Source organism: Amblyomma maculatum, chromosome 1, assembly GCF_055883805.1.
Source record: "Amblyomma maculatum isolate TAMU_Amacu chromosome 1, ASM5588380v1, whole genome shotgun sequence".
In the NCBI taxonomy this organism is placed as follows: domain Eukaryota; kingdom Metazoa; phylum Arthropoda; class Arachnida; order Ixodida; family Ixodidae; genus Amblyomma; species Amblyomma maculatum.
The window spans coordinates 115,421,036-115,448,095 of record NC_139344.1 but is presented as its reverse complement, the minus strand read 5'-3'; the positions used below and the strand labels follow the sequence as shown (position 1 = coordinate 115,448,095).

The following is a 27,060-nucleotide window of genomic DNA, read 5'->3' as shown; positions in this document are numbered from 1 at the left end:
CGGCGGTCAGCCTTTTTCACAGTCCAACTCTCGCATCCATACATTACAACTTGTAAGACCATAGCACGAGTTATACGGATCTTGGTTGCAGACTAATGTGTCTGCTCTTTACTAGGCGGTCAAGGCTAACCATTGCTCTCTTTCCCAGAAGCAGGCGTCTCCTGATTTCATGGCTGCAGTCTCCTTCCGAGGTAATCTTGGAGCCCAAGAAGAGAAAACCTGTCACAGTTCCACTTCTTGTCCATTGATGCCCCAGGACTTGATAGGGCAAGACGCCATGATCTTTGTCGTTTTAATGTTCAGTTTAAGCCCAAACTTCTCACTCTCTTCTTGTACGCGCATCAGAAGTCTCTTGAGTTCCACTTCACTTTCTGCCATTAAAGTGGTATCATCCGCATACCTAAGGTTGTTGATACGTTTTGCAGCAATCTTCACTCCAGCTGAAGACTCGTTCAGACCGGCCTTCCTCATGATGCACTCTGCATATAGGTTCAATAGGCAGGGCGACAGTATGCAGCCTTGCCTCACTCCTTTCTAAATCGGAAACCAATCAGTAAGACCATGCCCAGTTCTGACTGTGGCCTCTTGCCCTTTATACAGGTTCCTGAGGAGACAGATGAGGTGAATTGGAACTCCCATCTCTTGGAGAGCTTGCCGCAATCTACTGTGATCTACGCAGTCAAACGCTTTCGCATAATCAATAAAGCAGAAGTAGATGGGTTTCTGGAACTCTCTTGCTTTTTACATGATCCAGCGAAGGTTGGCAATTTGGTCTCTAGTTCCCCTGCCCTTGCGAAACCCAGCTTGCACGTCTGGAAGCTCCCGATCCACATACTGCTGCAGCCTACCTTGGAGGATTTTCAACATCACCTTGCTAGCATGCGAAATAAGCGCTATCGTGCGGTAGTTGGAACAATCTTTGGCACTGCCTTTCTTTGGAATGGGGATGTAAACCAACCTCCTCCAATTCTGTGGCCACTGCAGGGTTGTCCAAATCTTCTGACATAATGTATGCAGAATGTTAACAGCGTCGTGGTTGAGGTTTTGAAGCAACTCAGCTGGAATACCATCAATTCCGCTAGCTTTGTTCTTAGCACGGCTGGCTAAGGCCCATTCAAATTCACTCTTCAGGATGCCCGGCTCGACATCAGTAATCACAACCGTCTTATGTTGGGTTTGCACATCCGGGTCCTTCTTGTACAGTTCTTCTGTGTATTCCTGCCACCTCTTCTTTATCTCTGAGGCTTCAGTGAGGTCCTTGCCTCGTTTGTCCTTTATCACGCCCAGCTTAGCACAGAAGCTTCCTTTGATATCTTTGATTGTCTTATACAGAGCTCTTGTGTTCCTTTATTGGCTGTTGTCCTCAACTGCTTGGCACTCTTATGTTCAGGAAGGCATTCTTATCTCTCCTTGCTATTTTCTGGAAATCCGCATGGAGAATCTTGTATCTTTCTCTTTCCCCCATAACTTTTGCCATCCTCTTTTCTTCAGCTATTTACAAAGCCTCTTCAGATAACCAGTTTGTTTTCTTGCATTTCTTTTGCTTTGGAACTACCTTAGTAGCAACTTCTTGTATTATATCACGAAGTTCAGTCCACATCTCTTCAGGCTCTCTGTCTTCTAGATCTTATTCTTGAAATCGATTCCTCACTTCCACAGCATAATCTGATGGAATTTGATCCAGATCATACCTGAAAGGCCTTCTAGTTTTCTGCGTTTTCCTCAATCGAAGCTTAATTTTGGCAACAAGAAGCTGATGATCGGTGCCACAATCGGCCCCAGGCCTTGTTTTTACTGCTTGTATAGCGCTTCTCCATCTCTGCCGGCAAAGAATATAATCGATCTGATTCCTGTACAGACCGTCCGGTGAAGTCCATGTGTATACAGGCGCCTCTTGGGCTGTTGAAAATGAGTATTCGCTATGGTCAGGTTGTTTTCTTGACAGAACTCTACTAGCCTCTGCCCAGCTTCATTTGGCTCACCAAGACCGAACTTGCCTGTAATTCCGGATATTTATTCACTCCCGACCTTAGCATTCCAGTCTCCTATGAGAAAAACGACGTCTGATGGAGTACGGTCTAAAAGGCATTGCAGTTCCGCATAAAATCTCTCAACGTCAGCTTCTTCAGCAGCAGTGGTAGGAGACTTGGATAACTGTTATGTTGAAAGGGTGACCTGGGATCCGAAGTGAAATTATTCGGTCGTTTTTGGGGTTGTACCCTAGCACTGCTTTGCCCATTCTTCTGTTTACTATGAGAGCGACCCCATTCCTTCTCTTGAATTCGTGCCCACTGTAAAATACATAATGGTCGCCGGAGTTAAATTCTCCCATTCCGGTCCACTTGAGCTCGCTGATACCCAAGATATCAATGTTCAATCTGTCCATTTCTCGCTTGACGACATTCAGTTTGCCTTGCATCATAGATCTTACATTCCATGTTGCTACGTGATATATCTCCTTGCAACATCGAACTTTCCGGTCGCTTCCCGACACATCCACAACTGAGCGTCCTTTTGGCTTTAGCCCAGCCGCTTCATTCGTCCTGGAGCTACTAGGAATCGCCCTTTGTTCATCCCCAGTAACATGTGGGACGCCTTCCAACCTGGGGTGTTCATCTTCCGGCGTCATATCATTAATGCTATTGTGACTGGCCATAGGGTTTTTTTGGCAGGAAATACTGGAGTGGGTTGCCATTACCTTCTCCAGTGAATCACATTTTGTCAGAACTCTCTGCCGTGACCTGTCTATCTTGCGAGGCCCTACACAGCAGAGCTCACGACTTCATCGAGTTTCGCAAGCCCCTCCGCCACGACAAGGCAGTGACGCCATGGCTACCCCGTATGTAATAATACTACCCATATTTATACATGCGGGTACAATGCACAAAAGAACGTCATGAGGCACCCTGTTAAAGGCTTTCTCCAAGTCAATTTGGAGCATTGCCACTCGCGCACCCATTACGTCCCAATATTCAAGTATACTGTGCGCTATGTGTATGTTTGTGGAAATTGTTCGGCCTTCAATGCCACACGTTTGATGCGGCCCCACTAACTCATTAGTGACTGTCTGCAACCTCGTAGCCAATACTTTCATCATTATCTTTAGTCACAGTTCGTAAGGCAAATCGGCCGGTAAAATGTTACTCTGCGTAATATGACGGGATCTTCTGATTTTGGTATAAAAACTGTGTGGGAAGACGAGAAAGATGGAGGTAGCACATTCATGTCATGTTAGACGTATACAGTATGTATACGTCAGGCAGCACTGGCGAGACAACCCCTTTAAAACATTTGTAAAAGGCAGAAGTTAGACCATCAGGTCCAGGGGATCTCCCCGGATGCATACTATCAATAGCATTTAGCACTTCTTGAACAGAAATAGGTGCCTTCAATATTTCTTTGGTATCGTTCCCTAACATTGGCATCAATGACAAAAACTCCTTCTTGAAACGAACAGTATCAGCTGAGCAATTGGCAAATAAAGCACTGTAGTGCTCGTAGAAAACACGCTCAATATCTTCAGCCCCGTCACTGACATTTCCATTATGCTCTATTTCTATTGTCTGATTGCGCCGTGCTTGCCATTTTTCTGAGCTCGGCGCTCTTCTTGAAGGTGCTTCTCCCATTATCGGCCTATCAGCCCTTGCTCGAACCAGAGCTCCGCGATATCGTTCGACATCGAGCTGTTCAAGTTTCTGCTTCAGTTCTAGAATATCGTCCATGAATCTGCCGGGCATTTCGCACTCTTCCCTAATCAATTTTTACAGGTTCCTGCGCATCAGGTTTCCTTCTGCTCGTTTCTCTCTGCGTATAGCATTCGATCGTTCTAATGCTTTAATTTTGACTGCCTGCCTGAAGTTCTCCCATTTTTCACGGTGTCACATATTATTTACAGCATTAATTTCCTCAAATTCACTGCTTACAACAGTCATGAACTGCTCATCATTCAGTATTTTTGCGTTTAATTTCCACAACTGCCAATTAAAGTTCGTTTTCCTTTCTTTTACGCTTCCTAACAAAAAAAAAATACTAAGCAATGATCACTGAACGGGACAGCTTTCACTTGGTACTCCTTGCAATGAGGTATTACATCAAGGCGCAAGTATGCTCTAGACGGGCGTGACTGGATCCCTGAAAATGGGTGTACTGCGCAGTTCTCCCGCCGCTTAGGCACTCAGCAACGTCCTCAAAATTGCAGTCCTTTGTTATCTCGCTTAGAAGGATGGTTCTCGCATCTTTCTACGGTCGGGTGCTAGTTTTATCATGGGGTGACAAAACACAGTTGAAATCACCAGTAACAGTAAGAAATCTGTTACGCTGAATATATTGTTTCAGCTGCTAAAAAAAACTGCCGCCTGTCTTCGACAACAGTCGGCGCGTACAAACAAATGACACGCCACAAAGAAGACGATCAAGACCGCCCTAACGAGCATGTTATCACAGCTTCAATTTTAGCTCCTAGGCTCTGTCGCACATACAGCACACAGCCGGAAGAGGTACCTACAGCATGGCTCACAATAGCGCTGTATCGCACCAGGAATTGGCGCGCCATACCTCCGGTTTCCTCGTCGTCCTCGACTTTTGTCTCCTGCACTGCTAAAATGTCCAAATCAAAGTCGCTTACCAGCCGATACAATTGATTCTGTTTCTTCCTTGAGGCAAGCCCGCGCACGTTTATAGTTGCGACAGGAATTGACTTATCCATAACGATTTTTTTTTTTTTTTCAAAGCGGAGTAAAGGTCGAAGGCATAACGTTTACCTCCCTGCTGCGCTGTGCTCCTAAGTGCCGTGTCACGACGGAGCCTTCACGTCGGCAAAGGCGGCGACTCCGCCGCCTTCCGCTCCGCTGAAATATTCGGGCGAGGCCGGAAGAGAGGGTGCCGCTCCGAAGTCGTCTTGGCTGGCGGTTCACCAGTCGCAACGGCACCAGGTCCCATCGTATTGTCTCCCGCGTCGTGAGCTCGCTTTCCAGTGGAGTTGGCACTGCATGTATCAGTCCCAGACATTGGCTCTACCTCGCTGTGACTCACGTTGGGTCCGCTGAGAATTGTGTTGTTCGCACTGCTGGTCTCTACATTTTCGCAACTGGCACATTCGTTTTCTTGTCGAAGCCCAGCTTCAGGCTTGCCTGCATCAAAGACTTGTCTCTTTCAATATCCGAAGAGCCTTCTTTTTGGTCGCCTCATTGAGGGTCGCCATTACTGCTTCCTCCGAGTCTTTCTCATCCATAAGATGATCTGATAAATCGGTCGCATCGACCGGTCCCGCGACGCTGGCGTACGTCTTTGGGCACTGGGCGTCGTCGTGGCCGAAACGGCGACAACGACTGCACCGAGGCACCTGGCAGTCGCGACGTATGTCCGGTGCTCTTGCAACGCAGACAAAGCGAAGCCCGTCCAGGCACAAGGGTCAACTCGCCGGATATCTTCAGCTGGTGGGGGATGTCGTCAAGTTTGATACCCGCGTGCAATTTCAGTGCCACTGTGCGGGTCGTAGATCTTTTTTCCGTGACTCCCATGGCCCGCCACATTTCCCGGGTCACATCCGTCACCTTCCCGTAGGGAGCCAGGGCCACCCGAACTCTAACTCCGAACAACAGCCAGTGTAGCTTTAAGCGAACTTACCGGTTATTTGGATCAATGAGCAAACAACGGCGGCTTTTTACCTTCACTCAGCAGCAGAAAGCAACTTCTGAGCAGCGTCGGCACTTGTCAGCGTCACCATCCATACGTGGTTCATCTGGCACGCTTCCAACGCTAAAACGTGGGGGAGCGCATCGAGATTGGCCAGTGTCCCGGTAGTCTTCGACACGTTATGTATGGACGAGCCCTTGGGCCACCATGCTTGAAAACAGTATTCTCGACAATGCGACCAGTATGCAGATTTTGGCAGAATAACTTGATAATCCTTCGCACAAGAAGCAAAACACCTGTTACCGCGGCCCTCCTGGGCCGCCAAGGCCGCTCCGTGGGAGCCAGCCATTCCGCGTCCGCATCGCTCGAAAGCCGGAAGTGGAATCCGCCACTAGACCACGCCTGAACACAGGGATTTAAGACAAACGGATGCGCAGGTGGCTCCTAAGCAATTCGGCAAGAAGAAAAAGAATAGCGGGTCTCACGGAGATTCAAACTCGGATCGCTGGATTCAAAGTGCGGAGTGCTAATCATTACACCATGAGGCCCGTGTCTTTCCGACGCCGGGAATCGAACCCGGGCCTCCTGGGTGAAAGCCAGGTATCCTAGCCACTAGACCACGCCGGAACTTTTTTTTTTCTTTATTGCCGGGCTCCGACAACCACCTCATTACATCACGATACACTATATACAAACACAAGCAAGAATTGTAACAAAAAGGAAACGCTGTCAGTTTTGTACTGACATTTTCACTTAAAATTCCTTTAGCCCTGCCAAGGCTGGAAGCCTTGGCAGCCACTGCGGCACACACTGAAGTGTCTTCTGCACCTCAACGAAGCGGGAAATGCTCTCCCGAAAATACAACCGTGCAGGCCTCGCATCAGGATCACAATAGAAGCCGGCCATGCGGGAGCGCCATACAGAGTGGAGGCCAGCCAACATTACGAGATCGAAAGGAAAACCATCTGCGTTATCTACCGCCAAATATCTGATCCACTGTGGATCTAGAGGGAAATCTTTTTTCACTGTTCTCTGCAGAACATCCCAGAAATACACTCATTCCCAGCAGTGAAGAAAAACATGATCTATAGTTTTGGGTAGCTTGCAGATTAGACAAGTTAGTTCCCCATGGCAAGAAAAAAAACCTCGTTGTTCAAGGAATGTTTTGAATGGAAGTGTTTCAGTATGAAGTTAAAAAAAAAGGACTTCATGCCTGGTGTCACCTGCATTTTCTTCACCCGTTTTAACACATTCTGGCCCGGCCCTCCACTGTGCATGGCTCTGTACATCGATACAGGAAGTATGCTGTCGCACACATCTTTGTACAGTGTTTTCCTTTTCACCGCAAACAAATAATCGTTAGAAAATCGTACTGTCAAGAAACATACACTCATCACCACCTCCTTGAAAAAGCCCTTAATTGGCCCTGGTATTTCATTCGTGCCGATCACAAAGTTTGGCAACTCCCGTCTTAATCTCATTTGGCACACCGTTCGTAAGAAAGAGTCTTTTGTGTCCCGGAAAAACAGAAACCTGTTAATAAGCTGTCGCACAAAGAGGTGCGCCAGACCAAGACCGCCGTCCTCCACCTTTCTGAACAAATTTGTTCGGCTGCACCTTTCCCACTGCGATGCCCAAATAAAGGTGGCAAACACTCTGTGCAGCTTTTGCACATTTAGCCGCGAGCAATGCAAAACCTGCATTAGATACCATAATTTGCTTATAAAAAAAAAGATTACACACAGTTGCCTTGGCAAAAAATGAGAGAGGAACCCCCTTCCATCTGTCTGCTTTCTCACGTATTTCATGCGTCTGGCTTCTCCAGAGGTCATCATTGCTTTCGTGGAATTGCAGAGGGAAACCCAGGTACTTCACTGGGGTCTTCACCCACGTTACGCGTGCAAAAGTGTCTGGGGTTGACGCCCATTCTCCATGCCAAAATCCCAGGCATTTTTCCCAATTGATCAAACTCCCTGTGATGTCCCGAAAACATTTTACCTCTTCGACCACTGCTATAATAATTTCTTTATCAATACAACACACTGCGACGTCATCGGCATATGCTAAGAGCTTCACTTCGGCAGCTTGGAGTCGAACCGTGAACAGAATCATTTTTAATAATTGTCAAGCATAGTGATTCGATGTACAGACAAAATAAAAGTGGGCTGAGGTGGCAGCCTTGGCGTACCGCACGCTGCACGGCAATGGGGGCCCCCAGTGACTTGTTTACAATAAGCCGCGTTGAGCAACTCCTGTACGCCATGGCCACACCCTCTCTGATAATCGAACCGACATTAATATGGTCAAGAATGGCGAACAGGATAACACGTGATACACAGTCAAAGGCCTTCTCTAGGTCGAGCTGCAAAACCGCGACGCCAGATTGCATGACATCACAGCACTCAAGCACGCACCGCATCTTGTGTATGTTGCTTACTATAGACCTTCCCTTGATTCCACATGTCTGGTGGCACCCTACTATGTCCTTAATCACTCTCTGGAGCCTAGTTGCTAAGACTTTCATTAATATTTTATAGTCAACATTGGTTAAAGAGATGGGCCTGTAACTCGTTACAAGGCGAAGTCTTTCTGTATCGTCAGTTTTTGGTACGAGAACAGTATGTGATGTACTATATGACGTTGGTAATTCTTTCAGTTGGTATGCCTGATTGAATACAGCTGTAAGCACTGCAGACAACTTGTCTTTGAAAAACTTGTAGAACGCGGCACTCAAGCCATCGGGCCCAGGCGACTTTCCGTCGTTCAAGTTTTCAATTGCTCGGCACACTTCTCTTTCGGTTATTTGCCGCTCCAAAACTTCTTTTACCTCGTCGGCCAGTCGCGGCATCTGACCCAGAAACATCTTTTTGAAACCGTCTAAGTCAGCTTCATGAAACGCGAATAACGCCTGATAATGCTCAAAGAACTCCCGCCCAATGCCTTCGTTATCTGACACCACAACGCCCTTCCGCTCTATCTCGCATACGTGGTTTCGTTGGCCGTTCGTTTTTTCCAAACCTTAAGCCCGCTTCGTAGGTACTTCGCCCGCTTTTAGTGCATTTGTTCTAGCTCGCACCAGCGCGCCCCGATAACGCTCTTCTTCGATCAGCTGTAATTGCTGTTTTATAATCCTCACGTCATCTTTGAAAACACCTGGCTTTTTGCATTCCTCTGTTATTAACATCTTTAGTGTTTTCTGCAGTACGTTTTCTTTAATTTTTTTCGTGAAATCGAATCGAACTGGCCCTATCAATCGCTGTGATTTTGATTTGCTCTTTGCATAGTTCCCACTGTTGTCCCATCTTGCAGTAATCGTTCATATTTATTCTGTTGGTTTCTTCTGTCACTCTTGCTACAAAATATTCGTCGTCGAGAAGCTTAACGTTCATTTTCCCCATATTCCAAGCAAACTTCCTAACTTGTTCCTTTGTTCCTATTACGCACTTAACCAGACAGTGGTCAGTAAAACACAGCGGTAGCACGGTGTAAGTGCGGCATTTTGGGATAAAGTCGAGTGCTACATAAACCCGGTCTAGGCGTGCGTGGCTTGTCCCCGGGAAATGAGTGTACTTCACTGCCTGTCCACTCTCTAGGACTTCGGCCACGTCGACTAATTCGGCTGCGGTAACAATATCGGCTAATAAATCTGTGCTCTTATCTCGGAAAGCCGTGCCGCTGGTTTTGTCTGTAGAATTCAGCACACAGTTATAGTCCCCCAAAATAATGAGGCATTTTTCAGGGTCCACATATTGCTGAACCATAGCGAAAAAATTATATCTCTCATCCACTGCATTTGGTGCGTATATGAAAATGACCCGATATTCCCTTTGGCAATAACTAAAATCACAAATAACGAATCTTCCAGAGGACCCTGATGTGATGCTCTGCACAAAAAGACCCGGTAACTTTTTGACAAAGAGTACGCATCCTGCCGACAACCCAACATCGGGGCTAAACACAGCGTAGTACCTTGAGGTAAAACGCAGCACCATGCTCCCAGTCTCCTCTTCTCCCTCGACTTTTGTCTCCTGAACAGCTAGTACGTCAATGTCATAATCTGTTATCAGCCGATACAATTGACTTTGTTTTCGTTTGCTCGCTAGTCCTCTGACATTCAACGTGGCTACACTTAGAGACGGTTCAGGTGCCATTGTTGCTCTAATTATGAGGTAGGCCCAGGAGCATGGTGCTTACCTTTAACGTCTAGCAAATAGCTAGACGCCTCCGGAGCCGCCCGGCTGGCCGGTCTCGCTTTTCGGCGGGGGTGGCTTGTCGACAGGTTTTCGTTCCGCTGCGATGTTAGGTCGCGGCTTGAAGGACGACCGCCGTCCCTGCACCGCTTTCACAGGCGGCTCGTCAACACTGCTTGCATACAGCATGTCGTCGAGATCGCCGGCTGCGTCGTGGGGGCGTTTAGTTGCAGTTCCGGAACCCACTGAACTTACATTGCCATTGCCTGGGAGCTCCTGACCCTTCACTGCTGCTGGCTGCTGCACTTGACTGGATCCATCTTCGTTGATGTCCGACTCTGCCGTAGATGGGTTTTCCACCATTTCACTTGCCCTGTCCGTGCTTTTATCCTGGGCTCCTTCGCTAAGGAGAGGCATTTCTGCTCCCGAAGCAGTCGCTATCTCACCAGTCCCCTCCGCAGCGTCCTCCGCCTCAACCTCGTCCATGAGGTGCTCGGTGTCATCACTCGCCGCCGTTCGCGTTGCCGCGGCGTAGGTACGGACGCACTGCGAGTCCTCATGCCCAAATCGCCTGCAGCTCGAGCAACGCAGCACCTTGCACTCTCTTCTCACGTGGCCCGAGCCATGGCATCGCAGGCACTGCATCGGGTGACCAGGTGCGACCACTATAGTGCCAGTTCACCACCGACCCGTAACTGGTGCGGCAGGTCTTCTATTTTCATGCCGTTCATCAGCTTCAAAAGCACTAACCTCGTTGTGGAGCCCTTGTCACTCACACCCTGCACTCGACAGCGCTCTCGTCTGACATCCATTACAGTCCTAAAGGCCGCAAGTGCGGACAGGACGTCCTCGTCCGCCACTCCATGCAATAGCCAGTGAAGCTTTAGCTTCACCTACTGTTCCTGCGGGTCGATGATGACACAGCGTCGCCTCTTCACCATTAGCTCCTTCACGCCAGGCAGCCGTTTTGTAGCCTCGGCCCCATTAAGGGTGACTGCCCAAACGTGGTTAACCTGGTAGGCTCCCAGGGCCACCACATCCGGCAGTAAGCCTGTAGGCAAGAGCGCATCTCGCAAATCTTCAACCCTGTAGGGCCTTGCTCGCACGTCGCCGTGCAAAAACACGGTGTTCTGAACGATGCGTCCGGTTGGCAGCTGAGGCAGAATAAGCTGATAATCGCGGTCTTCGCTATCTGAGATCCTGTTTCTGCGGCCGGTAAAAGCCGCAATCGCCGCTCCGTCGGAGCACATGATTCTGCGTCCGTACACGGCGGTGGCCGGAAGTAGAATGTAGACCACGCCGGAACACGGAGATTTAAGACAAACGGATGCGCAGGTGGCTCCTAAGCAATTCGGCAAGAAGAAAAAGAATAGCAGGTCTCACCGAGATTCAAACTCGGATCGCAGGATTCAAAGTGCAGAGTGCTAATCATTGCACCATGAGACCCGTGTCTTTCCGACGCCGGGAATCGAACCTTGGCCTCCTGGGTGAAAGCCAGGTATCCTAGCCACTAGACCACGCCGGAACACGGGGATTTTTTAAGACAAACGGATGCACAGGTGGCTCCTAAGCAATTCGGCAAGAAGAAAAAGAATAGCAGGTCTCACGGAGATTCAAACTCGGATCGCAGGATTCAAAGTGCGGAGTGCTAATCATTGCACCATGAGACCCGTGTCTTTCCGACGCCGGGAATCGAACCCAGGCCTCCTGGGTGAAAGCCAGGTATCCTAGCCACCAGACCACGCCGGAGCACATGCATTTAAGACAAATGGATGCGCAGGTGGCTCCTAAGCAATTCGGCAAGAAAAGAATAGCGGGTCTTGAGAGTCATGTATTAGCGAGAGACACCGGTACCCGGCTTATGTGTGCATGTATTGTCCTCCCAGCAGAACGTCGGGCTGCATACAAACGAAATCCAAGCACCGTCTGTCATTTTTGCTCACACATGCCCCGCTTGGTTGCAGAATGTTCCTGACGCTGGTAGGTAGGCAGCCGACCCACAAAACGTTCAGGACACCACAGAACTACGGAGGCGGTTTCCCCGCCTGCCGCGTGTCAGCCGAGAAGTTCGGCTTCGGTCTCAAAGTTGCTCTTCGGATGCCCGCGGATGCCTGGCAGCTGAGTCTCCTCGACGCTTTCCTCGTGCGGACGTTTTGCGGCAATTAGGGCTGCTGCCTCCGGCCCAACTTCCATGGCATCAGTACAGGGAGGCTCAGTACTGAGATCCTCCTCAGCGTCAGAAAACTTCATTACGTCTTCAGACGCTTCCTTTGACGCGTTTTCATGGTCCTGGGATGGAACGTTCAAGACATGCCGAGTTTCATTCTTTTCTCTTGAGACCGTCACCTTATTCTTTGTTAAAACCGTCATGGAAGGTGCATCCTGTTTTGTTGACTGACCTCTAATGTCAGCAGCCTTCTCTGCATCCGCCTCGTCCATAATTACCTCGGAAGAGTCTTCGCTGGTCCCAGGTCCGGCAATGCTAGCGTAGGTACGTGCACACTGGCTGTCTTCATGCCCGAACCGTCGACAGGTTCCGCAGCGAGGAACCCGGCACTCTTTGCGGATGTGGCCCGTACTCCGGCAGCGTAGGCACAACGGGGGTCTGCCTGGCACTATGACGAGCGCCAGCTCACCGCTAACGTTCAACTGATGCGGCAGGTCATCCAGCTTCATGCCAGCTTTCAGCTTCAGCGTGACGAACCTAGTAGTAGAGCCCTTTTCAAACATACCTTTAACATGCCAGCGCTCCCGGGTAACTTCCGACACCTTTCCGTACGGCGCAAAGGCAGTACGAACATCCTCGTCCGGCACGTTGTGCAGCAGCCAATGAAGTTTGAGTCGCACGTCCTGGTTCGTCGGATCAATCACCAAGCAGCGGCCGTTCTTCACAGTAAGCTCACCTACACTAACAATCTTAGTCACCGCTTCACTATCCTTGAGAGTTACGGCCCAGACGTGGCTCATCCGATACGCCCCCATAGCGATAACATCGGGGATTAGCGAGTGCTGTGCGAACGCATCCCGGAAATCTTCCACCCGGTACGGGCGGGCCCTGATATCGGCGTGCAAAAAAACGGTATTCGAAACAAACCGACCTGTTGGCAGTGCAGGCAAAACAACCTGGTAAGTAGTTTCCTGTTCAGTAGTCCTGTTACCGCGGCCTGACATGGCCGCTGAAGCCGCTCCTGAGGAGCCCTGCATCCTGCGTCCGTTCACTGGCGTGGCCGGAAGCAGAATCCCCGCCACTAGACCACGCCGGAACACGGGGATTTAAGACAAACGGATGCGCAGGTGGCTCCTAAGCAATTTGTCAAGAAGAAAAAGAATAGCGGGTCTCACCGAGATTCGAACTCCGATCGCAGGATTAAAATTCCAGAGTGCTAACCGTTACACCATGAGACCGCACATTCCGACGCCGTGAATCGAACCCGGGCCTCCTGGGTGAAAGCTAGGTATCCTAGCCACTAGACCACGCCGGAACACAGCGGGGAAGCTTAAACGCATGCACAGGGGGCTCTAAAATCAGATGGAAAGAACAAAAAAAACAAAAAACAGAAGAGCAGGTCTCACCGAGATTTGAACTCGGATTGCTGGATTCAGAGTCCAGAGTGCTAACCGTTACACCATGAGACCGCACATTCCGATGCCGGGAATCGAACCCGGGCCTCCTGGGTGAAAGCCAGGTATCCTAGCCACTAGACCACGCCGGAACACAGCGGGGAAGCTTAAACGCATGCACAGGGGGCTCTAAAATCAGATGGAAAGAACAAAAAAAAAAACAGAAGAGCAGGTCTCACCGAGATTTGAACTCGGATTGCTGGATTCAGAGTCCAGAGTGCTAACCGTTACACCATGAGACCGCACATTCCGACGCCGGGAATCGAACCCGGGCCTACTGGGTGAAAGCCAGGTATCCCAGCCACTAGACCACGCCGGAACACTGGGATTTAAAACAAACTGATGCGCAGGTGGCTCCTAAGCAATTTGGCAAGAATAAAAAGAATAGCAGGTTTCACCGAGATTCCAACTCCGATCGCAGGATTAAAATTCCAGAGTGCTAACCATTACACCATGATACCTGTGTCCTTCTGAGGCCGGGAATCGAACCCGGGCCTCCTGGGTGAAAGCCGGGTATCCTAGCCACTAGACAGCGCCGGATTTTTTTTCTTTATTGCCTGAAGTGTGGCCATTACGATACATGTTTACATATACACACAATCGCAATTAAGAGCGTTTGCCAACCTTTGTCTAGCACGTGTTTAAAAACGTTTAAAGTTAACAAGGTAATCTAACACGGGTAACTGTTCTAGTGGGTCGGTGCTCGATTTACATACTTCACAAATGTACATACAGTACACTTTCTATAAAGTACTCTCTGGCGGGCCTGGTGTTTAGATTTGCGTGATGTACCGCCATCCGAGTGCGCCATATGCCGTGCATGCATACTACCATTATCATATCATGCGGCACCCCTCCATCGTTTGATGTAGGGAAAAAGCGGATGCCATATGGTGTTATCAGTAAGTCCTTTTTTTTAAGGTGCGTTGTAGTATGTCCCACAAAAAAAACAGCATCAGAACACTAAAAAAAAATATGATCAATTGTCTCTGGTCTTCTACAATGCAAACAGTTTACTGTCCACGGAACAAAAATACCTTTCTGCTCGAGCCACGGTTTCACTGGCAGAGTTGCAGTGTGTACTTGAAAAAAGAAGCTTTTTACAGAAGGTCGAACTGGTTGGTTGGTTGGTTGGTTTGTGGGGTTTAACGTCCCAAAGCAACTCAGGCTATGAGAGACGCCGTAGTGGAGGACTCCGGAAATCTCGACCACCTGGGGTTCTTTAACGTGCACTGACATCGCACAGCACACGGACGCCTTGCTTTTCGCCTCCACCGAAAAGCTGCCGCCGAGGCCGGGATTCGATCCCGCGTCCTTGGGAACAGTAGTCGAGCGTCGTAACCACTGCGCCACCCCGGCGGGGTAGAAGGTCGAACTGGCATCCGCTTTACTCTATTCAATACATCTTTACCTTTACCTTTTGGATGCATCAAGCGATATATTGTTGTTGATGTATGCTGTGGCATGCATACATCAACAACATCCTTGTACAATTGCCTTCGGGTTACGTCACCCAGGTATTTTACTGAAAATCGTGCTTAGATTAATTGAAAAGACTAAATAACCTCTCGAAGAAATCCGCTCACACTTGATCCCTTAACTCGAGTTGAAGACACAGCAAAATATGGCCCATGATCACACAATCGAGTTTGAATCAGAGTCCTTAAAAAAGTATCGCCTTGGTCTCGCACGAACAGAAACCTGGAAACCACTTGTTTCAAGAACAAGTGAGCTAAACCCAGTCCGCAAAATTTTGCTGTACGAAAAAGGTTCGTGCGCCTTGTGCACTTCCATGTCGACCTCCATATAAATACGGCGAACACCCTATGTAGTTTTTGTATGCTCTTTCTCGAAGCACACATGACTTGCAGAACATACCAAATTTTCGCTACGAGAAACAGGTTACAAACAGTTGACCTCGCGAAGATGAATAGGTCCCGCCCACCTAACTTCGCGGTTTTTTCTTTGAGCTGCTCTGCTTCCTGTTTCCAATATTCCGAGGTGTCTTTATAGTGTTGTAGGGGCACACCGAGATACTTCGTTGGCGAGCGTGACCATTTCATGTTTTCAAAACGTACTCGCGTGGGGCCCCATTCCCCGTGCCAGATTGTTAATGCTTCTTTCCGTCATTCTGCATAATTTTGTTGCTACGCTTACCGCGCTAGTGATACTGGTCTCATCAGTGCAGAAAACAGCTATGTCGTCCGCGTATGCTAAAAGCTTAACTTCAGTTGAATAAAATCGATAATCGGTGATAGCATTTTTGGTTATAATGCTTAATCAAAAGGGCTCCAAAAACACGGAAAATAGTAAAGGCGACAAGGGACACCCTTGCTTAACAGATATTTCTACTTGAAATGGAGTGGGTAATGTCTTATAGACTACAATCTTGGTGAACATGTTAGTATAGCATAACTTAATTCCTTCTATTAGTACCCTCCCGACGTTCACATTTTGTAAGACTCTGAAAAGGATTTTCTGGGCGACTTTATCGAACGCTTTCTCTAAATCTAACTGTATCATTGCTACTCTCTCACAGTACGCATCACAACACTCTAGGATAGTTTAGCCACTTGGATGTTTGTTTGAATAGAACGCCCCCTGATACCACACGTTCGGTATGTCCCTACCAACCTCTGTATTATGCGTTGCAGTCTTCTGCCTAATAATTTTCGCAAAGATCTTATAATCTGTATTTGCAAGCGTTATCAACCGGTATGCTCGTACTGACAACAGCGGAGTAGGGTCGTCTGATTTGGGAAAACAGCACCCTATAACTGTGCCTAAAAGACGGGGCAATTGCTTTATGCTGTATGCTTCTTCTATTACGTGGTATAGGACTATAGGGAACTCGTCTTTAAACGCTTTATAAAACTTGGCGCCGAACCCGTTCGGTCCGGGCGCTTTGAATGTGTTTAGTTCGTCTATTGAAAACACGACTTCTGTAACGCTAATTGGCGCTTCCAAACTTGCTTTCATCTCCTATTTGCGGCGTGAGCCTTAAGAATCGCTTTTCAAACCCTTCTTCCAGTTGTTGCTCCTGACCAAGCAATTCACAGTAATAATCCACAAAATCCGTTGTATCGACTGTTCATCTCGCACAACACTGTTCCCGAAAGTTATCGCTCTTATTTCGTTGCGCGTAGCATAACTTCTTTCGTCTGATAATTAGGTACTATTTTGTTGGGGCTTCACCCATGTACAGAGTTTCTGCGCGCGCACGGGTTACCGCTCCCCTGTATCTGTCGACGTCGATTATTTCTAGTTCGCTCTTCACTTCCTTGATTTCCTTACTGAATCGGCCTGGCGACGATGCTTCGGCGCTTAAAAAAAAAAAAAATCCAACAGTCCAACTTAGTATGCAGTTCATTTTCTTTCTTCCTTTTGTTTTTACTCATTACACCGGCTCTTTCGATCGCAATCATTTTCGCCTCTTGTTTAAACAGTTTCCCCGCCTCACTGTAGCTTTCCTGCCTACGAACAAGCAAGTCGTCAATTTTTTTTTATATTGTTTTGAACAATGGTTCATCATCGAGAATATGTACGTTGAAATTCCACAGATCCCAGTTCAATTTGGGCGGTTTTCTCGGACCCAGCATAACCATGGCCAAACTGTGGTCACTGAAATAAACGTTTTTAACATCATAATCGATGCACACAGCTACTACTGTTGCAGATACATAAATTCGATTCAATCTGGCGAGGCTGCCTCGCTGGTGATGGGTAAATTATTGTGATGTTGGTTTTGAATAATTAACCCTACATCTTCTGGCCCGCGGTCGTCAACCAACTCGCTCAAAAACTGAACTCGCATCTCGAATAGGCGCCTGCCGAGTTCGGTCTTCGGATCGGCACACACAATTAAAATAACCCGTCATTACGATGATCATTTCATCCGTGTTTAGGTGGCGCTCAACTGACTCGGAAAACATTTTTCGTTCACTGTCCTTATGTGCAGCGTATAAACGAATAACTCTATACTTGTTACTTTGCATTATAAAGTCACACACTATTAGATGGCCACTGCCACGAGTATAAACATTTTCAATGGTTGCTTCGAAGAAGTTCTTAACAAAAAGGGCACAGCCACCCGCTGTGCCAATAGCGTGAGAAATGCACACCTCATAATGTGCTCTTAAAGGTTCCACCATGCGGTTCGTTGCTTCCTCACTTTCAACTTTTGTCTCTTGAATAGCAATGACGTCGTGGTTGTTTTCCATAAAAGTCGACTTGGCTGACATTGCCTTCTTCGAGTGGACAAGCCGTGCACATTCAGCGTGGCCACATGCAAACTTGTTTCTATGTTCACTGCCATTTTTTTCCTCAAGGAGCTCCCGAACCGCATGTTATTACTATCTATTACCTTCGATTGTGGAACCCCAGATCGAAATCCCATTTTCTGCACAGTCTTTTGCAGCCTACAGTTCGTAGACACGGCGTTTTTTAAATCGCCGCGAGAAGCTGTCCCTGCCTTAGCCGTCGTACCTTCGTTGGTGGATCTAACACTCACTTGGCTGGGGATCACGTCGGTGGCATCACCGACGGTTTCCGCTCTGGTCAGTCTTGGAATGCTCCCTGAAGTGCTAGCTTTGGGGGCGTTCCAGATGAACCATGTGTGGGCGGTCACCTTTAACAGCCCAGAAGCGACAAGAAAAATTTTGGAAGCTAGCGATATTCAAGTGAAAGGATAACGGTGCCTTGTGATCGACCCGGCTAACCAGGATGTATGGCTGAAGCTCTATTGGGTGCTTCACAACGCCCCGAAGATATTCGGGTTGCACTAGCCCCATACGTCAAAGTAACGGACCTGTCTTGGGAGTGCTGGCGCGTTCAGGGTATGGCAGACAAAAGTTCCTCTACTCGCACTGTAGGCCTCAAGTTAAAGCCCGGTGTGACACTGGAGGACTTGCCTCACCAAATACGCATTTCTGGAAGTATGGCACTACTAGTCGCACTGGGGCGCCCGCCGTTATGTCTGAGTGTAATAGCCGAGGGCACATCAGGAGGGAGTGTAAAGTGCCTGGCTGTGCCATGTGCGAGCGATACGGCCATGAAGAAACGAAGTGCTTTAGGTCGTATGCCAATGTAGCAGGTCTCAGTGCAAGCAACGAAGTCCAGGCAGAACATCTTATGGACCAAGTAGACGCAGAAGAAGCAGCTGGTGGAGCGATAGCCCGTTTAACGTCTTTTATATCCCGTGCATAACATGCCGGCAGTGCACTTTCCATACTTATGAGAAATCCCAGCTCTTCACACAGTTCATATTCCTTTTGCCTCTCACGCAACCGTAGTGTGCTAGCCTTTTATATCTCCTTCATCTTCACCCGTTGCTTGAACTATTCCCATTCTACAGCACAATTTTAAGGCTGCACTGCAAGCATTTCGTCGAGCTCCTTTCCTACTTCATTTGCAAATCCTTCATCATCTAAGGGCTTGACATTTGAAGCTTGTTTTGTTTTTTTCTCTTTCTTTCCGAAACTTGCTACTACCAAACAGTGATCACTGACCTGTAAGGGTTTCACTTCATATCCAGAACACAGTGATAGCAATTCATTTGACACATATAGTCTGTCCAGCCTAGCATGACTGTTACGTTGGAAGTGCGTGTACTGCGGACGCATGCCACTGGTAAAAACGGGCCATAATGGCAACCTGACGGCCTGGCACCGCTATGAAAACTAGGTCACTGTCATGACTTTTGTACATAGGAGATTTCGTTCACGAACGTAGGTGTTAAACGACTCGGCGCTTTTATCACGCAGTGACACTCCTTTCACGCGATCAGCAGCAAAACAAACGCAGTTAAGTCACTCAGCATGATCACAATCATGTCACAATTTAGGTGCACTTCAAGCTCTTCAAAGAATGCTTTGCACTCTGCTTGAGCGTTAGGAGCATATACACAGATAACGCGAAGACGTAAATTAGAGTGCGAAAAATCAACAACAAGCAAGTAGCAAGCGACCACTTTGGATCGCTGTAACATAAACTACATTAAAACAAAGTGACTTTCGGAGAAAAAGGGCACATCCGCCGGACGCACCAACGGAGTGGCAAACGCAGATATCATAAAGCGCTCGAAAAGGCGTCACCATACGATCAGTTAGCTCCTCACTCTCTACTTTCGTTTCCTGCAGGCCTATTATATTCAAGTCATTCTCAAGGAAAAGGCGGCTGAGTTGATATTGTCGCCTTCTCGCTCCAAGCCCACTTACATTTAGAGATGCTGCATGAATCGCTGCGTCGAGCTTAACCTTTATGATTTGAGGAATTATGACCTGCATGCAATGGAAAGCTCATAAGCGACCCGTAAACATTCTGTTGACTTACAGTGCCAAGGGTGCGCATGTATGAGTCTCCCCTCCACTGGTATGCCGATGTTTCAAGGCAAGTGTATCTTGCCAGCGCATCGCACTGCTGCCTCGACACACACTGCAGCCACCAGCACTGTTCACCGGTCCTGTGCACCGCCACCGAAAATTGTTTCGCAGCTGGCGCACATAACTACGGAGGCGGTTCCCCCGCCCGCCTTGGCTCGGACGGGATGTTCGGCCGGTGTTTCAAGGTCGACCGTCTCAACCCAGACGTTTTTGCTGGTGGCTCGTCGCCACCATCGGCACTCGGTTGCTGCGTTTGAGGAGCATTTTCCCAGTGCGGCCGTTTTCCCGATGCAACAGACACGACAGTCTGCACTTCCACGGCCTCGTTTTGGGTGCACTCGGGGCTAGACGAATCCACGCTCCCTACCATGTCCCGAGATGCCACATTTCCTTGCATAGCGGCTGGCTTGTCCCTTGCAAGGTTGTTGTCTACGCTGAATTTCGCATCGGCTGGTTCTTTCGGAGGTGAGTTTACACCCATCGGTTCCTTTGTGCTGCTTCGTGACGTTGCAGCCTCCTCAGTATCCGCCTCGTCCATGACCAAGTCGGACGAATCCAAGCCGCTAGATGGACCGGTGACGTTGGCGTAAGTGCGGGAGCACTGACCCTCCTCATGTCCAAACCGACGGTAGGATCCATAGCGTGGAATTCGGCACTCATCACGGCGAATATGGCTCGTGCCACGACAGCGCAGGCATAGCGGAGCCCTGCCAGGCACCACCACGAGAGCCACTTCGCCGCCAACGCTCACCAGGTGTGGTAGCTCAAGTCGCACACCTGCCTTCAACTTCAGGGTTACGAGCCGTGTGGTCGACCCTTTATCAGAAACACCGTGTGCACGCCACCGCTCCTTGGCGACGTCGGTGACCTTTCAGTAAGGCGCGAAAGCAAGCCGCACATCCTTCACTGGCACATTATGAAGTAGCCATAATGAACATTCATACGCACGTCTTGATTTGCAGGGTCTATGATGATACATCGGCCTTTATTTTCTTTAATTTCCCCTTGAGTGACGAGTTTCTTCACTGCCTCGGCGCCCTTGAACGTAACTGCCCAGACGTGACTCATACGATACGCCCCTAGGGCGATAACATCGTTTAGCATTGAATGCTCAGCCAATGCATCTCGAAATTCATCCACCTTGTAAGGGCGGTTCCAACGTCTGCGTGCAAAGAAAAACTGTGTTTAACACAATTGGACTGGTAGATAGACTTGGCAGAATCACCTGGTAGTCGTTGTCAAAAGCAGACCTGTTTCCGCGGACAGCCATGGCCGCTGCAGCCGCTCTGACGGAGCCAGTCGTCATACGTTCGTTCGCTAGTGCGGCCGGAAGTAGAATCCCGTGAAAGCCAGGTATCCTAGTCACTAGACCACGCCGGCACTTTGGGATGAAACATAAACGGACGCGCAGGTGGCTGCTAAGCAAATTGGCAAGAAGAAAAAGGTGAGCAGGTCTCACCGAGATTCGAACTCGGATCGCTGGAATGCTAACCCTTACACCATGAGACTTGTGTCTTTCCGACGCCGGGAATCGAGCCCTGGCCTCCTGGGTGAAAGCCAGGTATCCTAGCCACTAGACCACGCCGGAACACAGCGAGGAAGCTTAAACGCATGCACAGGCGGCTGCAAAATCTGATGACAAGAATAAAAACAAAAGAGATCTCACCAAGATTCGAACTCAGATCGCTGAATTCAGAGTTCAGAGTGGTAACCGCTACTCTATGAGACCGCACATTCCGACGCCGGGAATCGAACCCGGGCCTCCTGGGTGAAAGCCAGGTATCCTAGCCACTAGACCACGCCGGAACACAACGAGGAAGCTTAAACGCATGCACAGGCGGCTGCAAAATCTGATGACAAGAATAAAAGCAAAAGAGATCTCACCAAGATTCGAACTCAGATCGCTGAAATCAGAGTCCAGAGTGGTAACCGCTACTCTATGAGACCGCACATTCCGACGCCGGGAATCGAACCCGGGCCTCCTGGGTGAAAGCCAGGTATCCTAGCCACTAGACCACGCCGGAACACAACGAGGAAGCTTAAACGCATGCACAGGCGGCTGCAAAATCTGATGACAAGAATAAAAGCAAAAGAGATCTCACCAAGATTCGAACTCAGATCGCTGAATTCAGAGTCCAGAGTGGTAACCGCTACTCTATGAGACCGCACATTCCGACGCCGGGAATCGAACCCGGGCCTCCTGGGTGAAAGCCAGGTATCCTAGCCACTAGACCACGCCGGAACACAACGAGGAAGCTTAAACGCATGCACAGGTGGCTCCAAAAGAAATTGACGGGAAGGAAGAGGAGAGCAGGTCTCGCCGCGATTCGAGCTCTGATCGCTGGATTCAGTCTCCAGAGTGCTAACCGCTACACCATCAGACCGCATTTTCCGTCGCTGGGAGTAGAACTTGGACCTCCTTTATTATTTATTTTATTTTATTTGAACATACTGCAGGCCCTTTTCGGGCCCATGCAGGAGTGTTTACAATGCATCACTGTGCTCAAACAGAGTAAAAACAAAAAATACAGAGATGTTCTCTGATCCACACACAAAGAAAGTGTAGGAGAGAATTAAACAGAAAAGTCAATTTTTTCGATATAATTAAGAAACATTTCCACGGACGTACACTTCACCGCATCTTCAGGTAATTTATTCCAATATGATGTAGCATCTGGAAACAGGGAAAACGAACCAAATACTGCGACTATTCGCTACGTTGCGAATAATCGTACAAAACGGGCAATAGTTGAACACTGAAGCGCCAGCGACGGCGCTGGAATATGGCCATAAAAAATTTGCATAGTAAGAGCTATTTATGATATTGTTACGGGGCGGAAAGCCGATGAAAACAGGAGAACAGAGAAGGGAGAGTTGATGCTCGATGGTTGTGAGATGACGTTTAATGAATATGTTAGCAGGCCTAGCGCGAGCGCTCCTGCCCGTGCCACTGCCCGCTTTTTCTTCGTTGCTCGTCCGTAACATGACCCGAGGCCACCGAGGCGTAATTCCGTCTCCTCAACAGTTGGGTCCCGCAACCTCTTTCTCCTCACTGAATGCCTCTCAGCGCGTTAAATGGCGATAGTTACCAAAAGGTGTCTCTGAACGCAACCTAAAGGTAACATACACTCACTGAAGGCAGGAAATGATTACGGTGAAGGTTAATTGATTAGTGTCACCATTGGCATGCCATCACCTCGTAGCTCTGTTCAGAGCTGATTTTGCTGCTATTAAGAAATAAAAACACTACTTATTGTAACCTAAAGGAGAACACTCTCCAGGAATGAGCTTGGTAGTTTTTTATAATGCTGCCTTAAAAAAAAAAACTAAAAAAATGAAAAGAAAAAGTTATTATTACAGAATTTGAACATCTGTTTTACGCGCTTATTGCTGAGGTCAGTAGTGTCAATCCATTGCGCCACTGAAGCAACGAGTTTGGCATGCTTTACACCCGTTATTATTCATTTTTGCAATATTTTCGCTATCTGTCGCCAGGTGACGCTGCTCAGAGGACCCTACCGTTGAGGGAACGGAATCACGCGCCACTGAGCGATCGTCCCGATCGTGGACGAGGAAGTTTACTGATGTTGATGATTACGTGGCATGATGATGGGCGTGTCTGGATGCTTGAAGAAGAGGAAGAAAGAAGGATAGAACGGCTTGCCGGCATGATGATTCCCGATGTACCTTGGCCCAGGACACTCTCGGGCCACACGTCTTCACGACTCGATGGCGGAGGCCAAGGCACGCACCGCATGGCATAGGCAGGGGAGGATGTCTTCAAATGTAACGGTGTCTTGAGTCGTGGGGTCGTTGGTCGGCACATCAGGTCAGTGGAGTCACATATGGTCGTTCGGGTCTCTCCTTGTGTCTTCTGGTCATGTGAGGTGTCTCGGGTCAGTCTCTCCTTCGTCGTGCCTTGTGGTTGGGACGGTGGAATGGCAAGGTCTTGCTGGGTACGGCAGGCTGGGGAACAGTCATGCGATGCCTCCTAACCTTTCACCGACGGCACAAGGAGTCTCCGGACCAGGATGACCGGGTGATGATGAAGTACCCAGCACCTCCATCAAATGTTACGTGGCGGCAAGCCGATGAAAACAGGAGAACAGAGTACAGAGAGTTGATGCTCGATGGTCGTGAGATGACGTTTAATGAATATGTTAACGGTCCTAGCGCGAGCACTCCTGCCCGTGCCACTGCGCGCTTCTTCTTCTCAGAAGAAGAAGAAGAGGAAGAAAGAACAGAACGGCTTGCCGGCTCGATGATTCCCGATGAACCTTGGCCCAGGGCACTCTCGGGCCACATGTCTTCACGACTCGATGGCGGAGGCCAAGGCACGCACCGCATGGCATAGGCAGGGGAGGATGTCTTCAAGTGTAGCGGTGTCTTGGGTTGCGGGCTCGTTGGTCGGCATATCAGGTCAGTTGGGTCACATATGGTCGTTCGGGTCTCTCCTTGTGTCTTCTGGTCATGTGAGATGTCTCGGGTCAGTCTCTCCTTCGTCGTGTCTTGTGGTCGGGACGGTGGAATGGCAAGGTCTTGCTGGGTACGGCAGGCTGGGGAACAGTCATGCGATGCCTCCTAACCTTTCACCGACGGCACAAGGAGTCTCCGGACCAGGATGACCGGGTGATGACGAAGTACCCAGCACCTCCATCAAATGTTACGTGGCGGCAAGCCGATGAAAACAGGAGAACAGAGTACAGAGAGTTGATGCTCGATGGTCGTGAGATGACGTTTAATGAATATGTTAACGGTCCTAGCTCGAGCACTCCTGCCCGTGCCACTGCGCGCTTCTTCTTCGTTGCTTGTCAGTAACATTATATGAAGGATGTAACACTGCACTTCACCAAGTAGCCGCAACACGAATTCGATCAGTTACCTCTATGAGAGATGTTGTACGTGTAGAAAAAAATAATTTTTTTTTATCGATGACTAAAAAGAATATGCTAGAGCCACACCCTAGGACATGAGACACCAGATAGCACGTATGCACCGAAGACGGATGTATAATACTTCTATGAACAATGGGCTCTGAAATCGGGCCTCAAGGCAAGGTTTGTAAAGTTACTTTGGCCTTGTTGCGTAGTCCAGTCTCGGAGGCCATATATGGGCATTTTGAACGGTGCCATACGATTGGACCGCGTAGAGGCCCTGGATCCATCATACCACCCATACTGATCGCTGCAGGATGATGCGCAGCGTTGGTGTGGACCCTTATTTTCGGACAGTCGAAAAAACAAATACTATGGCGGACCGTATTCGAATCTTGTGCAAAGTATTCCAAAGAAAAAGAACTTTCACAATGCCATTCACTGCCGAACCTGCAAAGTTTTGGAGTTTGGAGACAGGGTGCTTACCTGACTTCTAAAAAACCACAGGGAGGGATGCACGGTAATAAGCTGACAAGTGAGGCTGTGTAAGCAAGCCTTCAGTTTCTTTGACGGAGAAAGATATCGATTTAGCCTTTCTGACACGAAGTTTTAGATTTTTATCAATGCTGTTTAAGTTGTTTGTTGTGTTTCTTGTTCAGCTTTTTACCCTCTTTGTGTGTTTTTTTTTGCCGTGTTACTTGTTAGCTTCCTCATGGGTTTTTCATCACAATTACCGTCATGTTTTTGAAGATTTTATTTCCCCTTTCATGCTGTTTATCCATTTTGCAGTGTTAGTTGTTGGCTTTATTGTTTTTAGCGGTTTTACTTCCCCTTCCTTTCTGCTTTCAATGTTGTTTTTTTTTTGTGGTAGATGTTGGCTTCTCAATTATTCATCACAGTTCTTTTATCATGCTTACTGTCTTATGCTTACTGCTTACTACTTATGCTTACTACTTTTATCATACTTACTGCTTTTTCTCCCTTCCTGAGGCTTTTAGGTTTGCGTTTTGTACGTTGACCTTCTTTCCGTACACGTTTAGGCTTCGCAAAACTTGCTGAGCTGGTTTTGGGGGTATGCAGATATCATAATTTTGTGCCTTGTTCTTAATCTGTTTCGTTGCTTTGGGCATGTGTGTTCCCGCCCTCGCTTCACCGTACCTTAGATGCAGGTCATTTTCGCTTGATTCCCGTTTTGACTACCGTGGTCACATGGCTTGATAGGGCGCTTTTTAAATATTGATCCGCCTCATTTTCGAAATAAAATATGTTCAGTGCTTCGTCCTGTCGTTCTCCGTGTTCTTGTGCGCTAAGTCCTGCAAGCATATTCCAAAAGTTCGTAACGTATTCAATTCAGCTCAAATAATTTCCAAAATTTATTATTAGATTCGTTAGAATAATCGAATAATATTCAATTCCCTACTGGAAATTTTCCAGTATTTGTGCAGCTCCAGTCACAGCACTCCAGCATACACCTCTCCTTGAAAATACGTAAATAATAGGCTGCTCGTTTATCTCACATAATTGATGAAAGCCAACAGTTGCTTTACTACAGTTTCAAGGCTCGCTGCTGGCATTTTCACAAATATTTTATAATCGATGTTCGTGCGGGGAATGAGCCTCTATTCTCTAACCTGCCAGAGGTTTGCCGCATCATCTATATTTGGGATCGCAACTATGTGGTACGTACCGTAAGATGAATGCAACGCATTGCGGTAGTATGCATCATTAAATAAATACGTAAACAGCGGAGTTAATTCCCTTCAAAACGTCTCATAAAAAGCTACGTTTATATAATCTTATCGTTTAATTTATCTGGTAAGGTCTCGAATTAGTCTAGATTTGAAGAGGGAACGGAGCAGATTGGCAAGAAGTCCATCAGCGTATTAGCATTGAGGGGGAGGGAATAAGAATTCAAAATCTCTCTACAGAATAGATATTCGGCGTTAGCCGAGGATGATAACATTAGTGTAGAAGCAATGAACAATAATTTCAGAGATATCATTAATGTGTGCGCCATAGAAGTAGGCGGTAGGATAGTTACAGAGGGTACCGGTAAACTATCTAAGAAGACGAAAGGTTTGATTAAGAAACGCCAAAGTCTGAAAACTTCCAACCCAACAGACAGGATAGTACTGGCAGGGATATCAAAGCTTAGTTAATAAGCGTAAAGTGGCCGACATAAAGAAGTATAACATGGGAAAAGTGGGCATGCACTAAAGAACGGAGGCAGCCTTAAAGTGGTGGAGAGAATTGGGCATAGGCAAAAATCAGATATATACGCTAACGGACAAGGCGGGCAATGCCATCAAGTATTTGGACAGGATAGTAAAAGTAGCCAAGAAGTTTTATACTGATCTATAT

General features: G+C 48.1%; 1 protein-coding gene, 12 non-coding genes and 1 pseudogene across 16 annotated transcripts in view; 1 reads left to right on the top strand and 13 right to left on the bottom strand.

Annotated features, from left to right (window-relative positions):
- LOC146203543 (lysosomal alpha-mannosidase-like) overlaps nt 1-27,060 on the top strand; it is a 117,268-nt gene that overhangs the window by 55,520 nt on the left and 34,688 nt on the right. The gene's annotated exons all lie outside the window — the stretch shown is intronic.
- Nucleotides 4,150-6,252, bottom strand: LOC146203556 (uncharacterized; annotated as a pseudogene).
- TRNAE-UUC (transfer RNA glutamic acid (anticodon UUC)) lies at nt 6,190-6,261 on the bottom strand. The gene has a single exon. It is a non-coding gene; the product is annotated as a tRNA-Glu (tRNA).
- On the bottom strand, nt 11,278-11,349 carry TRNAE-UUC (transfer RNA glutamic acid (anticodon UUC)). The gene has a single exon. It is a non-coding gene; the product is annotated as a tRNA-Glu (tRNA).
- On the bottom strand, nt 11,502-11,573 carry TRNAE-UUC (transfer RNA glutamic acid (anticodon UUC)). Its single transcript has one exon. It is a non-coding gene; the product is annotated as a tRNA-Glu (tRNA).
- TRNAE-UUC (transfer RNA glutamic acid (anticodon UUC)) lies at nt 13,235-13,306 on the bottom strand. The gene has a single exon. It is a non-coding gene; the product is annotated as a tRNA-Glu (tRNA).
- On the bottom strand, nt 13,389-13,460 carry TRNAQ-CUG (transfer RNA glutamine (anticodon CUG)). The gene has a single exon. It is a non-coding gene; the product is annotated as a tRNA-Gln (tRNA).
- TRNAE-UUC (transfer RNA glutamic acid (anticodon UUC)) lies at nt 13,466-13,537 on the bottom strand. The gene has a single exon. It is a non-coding gene; the product is annotated as a tRNA-Glu (tRNA).
- TRNAQ-CUG (transfer RNA glutamine (anticodon CUG)) lies at nt 13,616-13,687 on the bottom strand. The gene has a single exon. It is a non-coding gene; the product is annotated as a tRNA-Gln (tRNA).
- Nucleotides 13,693-13,764, bottom strand: TRNAE-UUC (transfer RNA glutamic acid (anticodon UUC)). Its single transcript has one exon. It is a non-coding gene; the product is annotated as a tRNA-Glu (tRNA).
- TRNAE-UUC (transfer RNA glutamic acid (anticodon UUC)) lies at nt 21,342-21,413 on the bottom strand. The gene has a single exon. It is a non-coding gene; the product is annotated as a tRNA-Glu (tRNA).
- On the bottom strand, nt 21,560-21,631 carry TRNAE-UUC (transfer RNA glutamic acid (anticodon UUC)). Its single transcript has one exon. It is a non-coding gene; the product is annotated as a tRNA-Glu (tRNA).
- Nucleotides 21,778-21,849, bottom strand: TRNAE-UUC (transfer RNA glutamic acid (anticodon UUC)). The gene has a single exon. It is a non-coding gene; the product is annotated as a tRNA-Glu (tRNA).
- TRNAE-UUC (transfer RNA glutamic acid (anticodon UUC)) lies at nt 21,996-22,067 on the bottom strand. Its single transcript has one exon. It is a non-coding gene; the product is annotated as a tRNA-Glu (tRNA).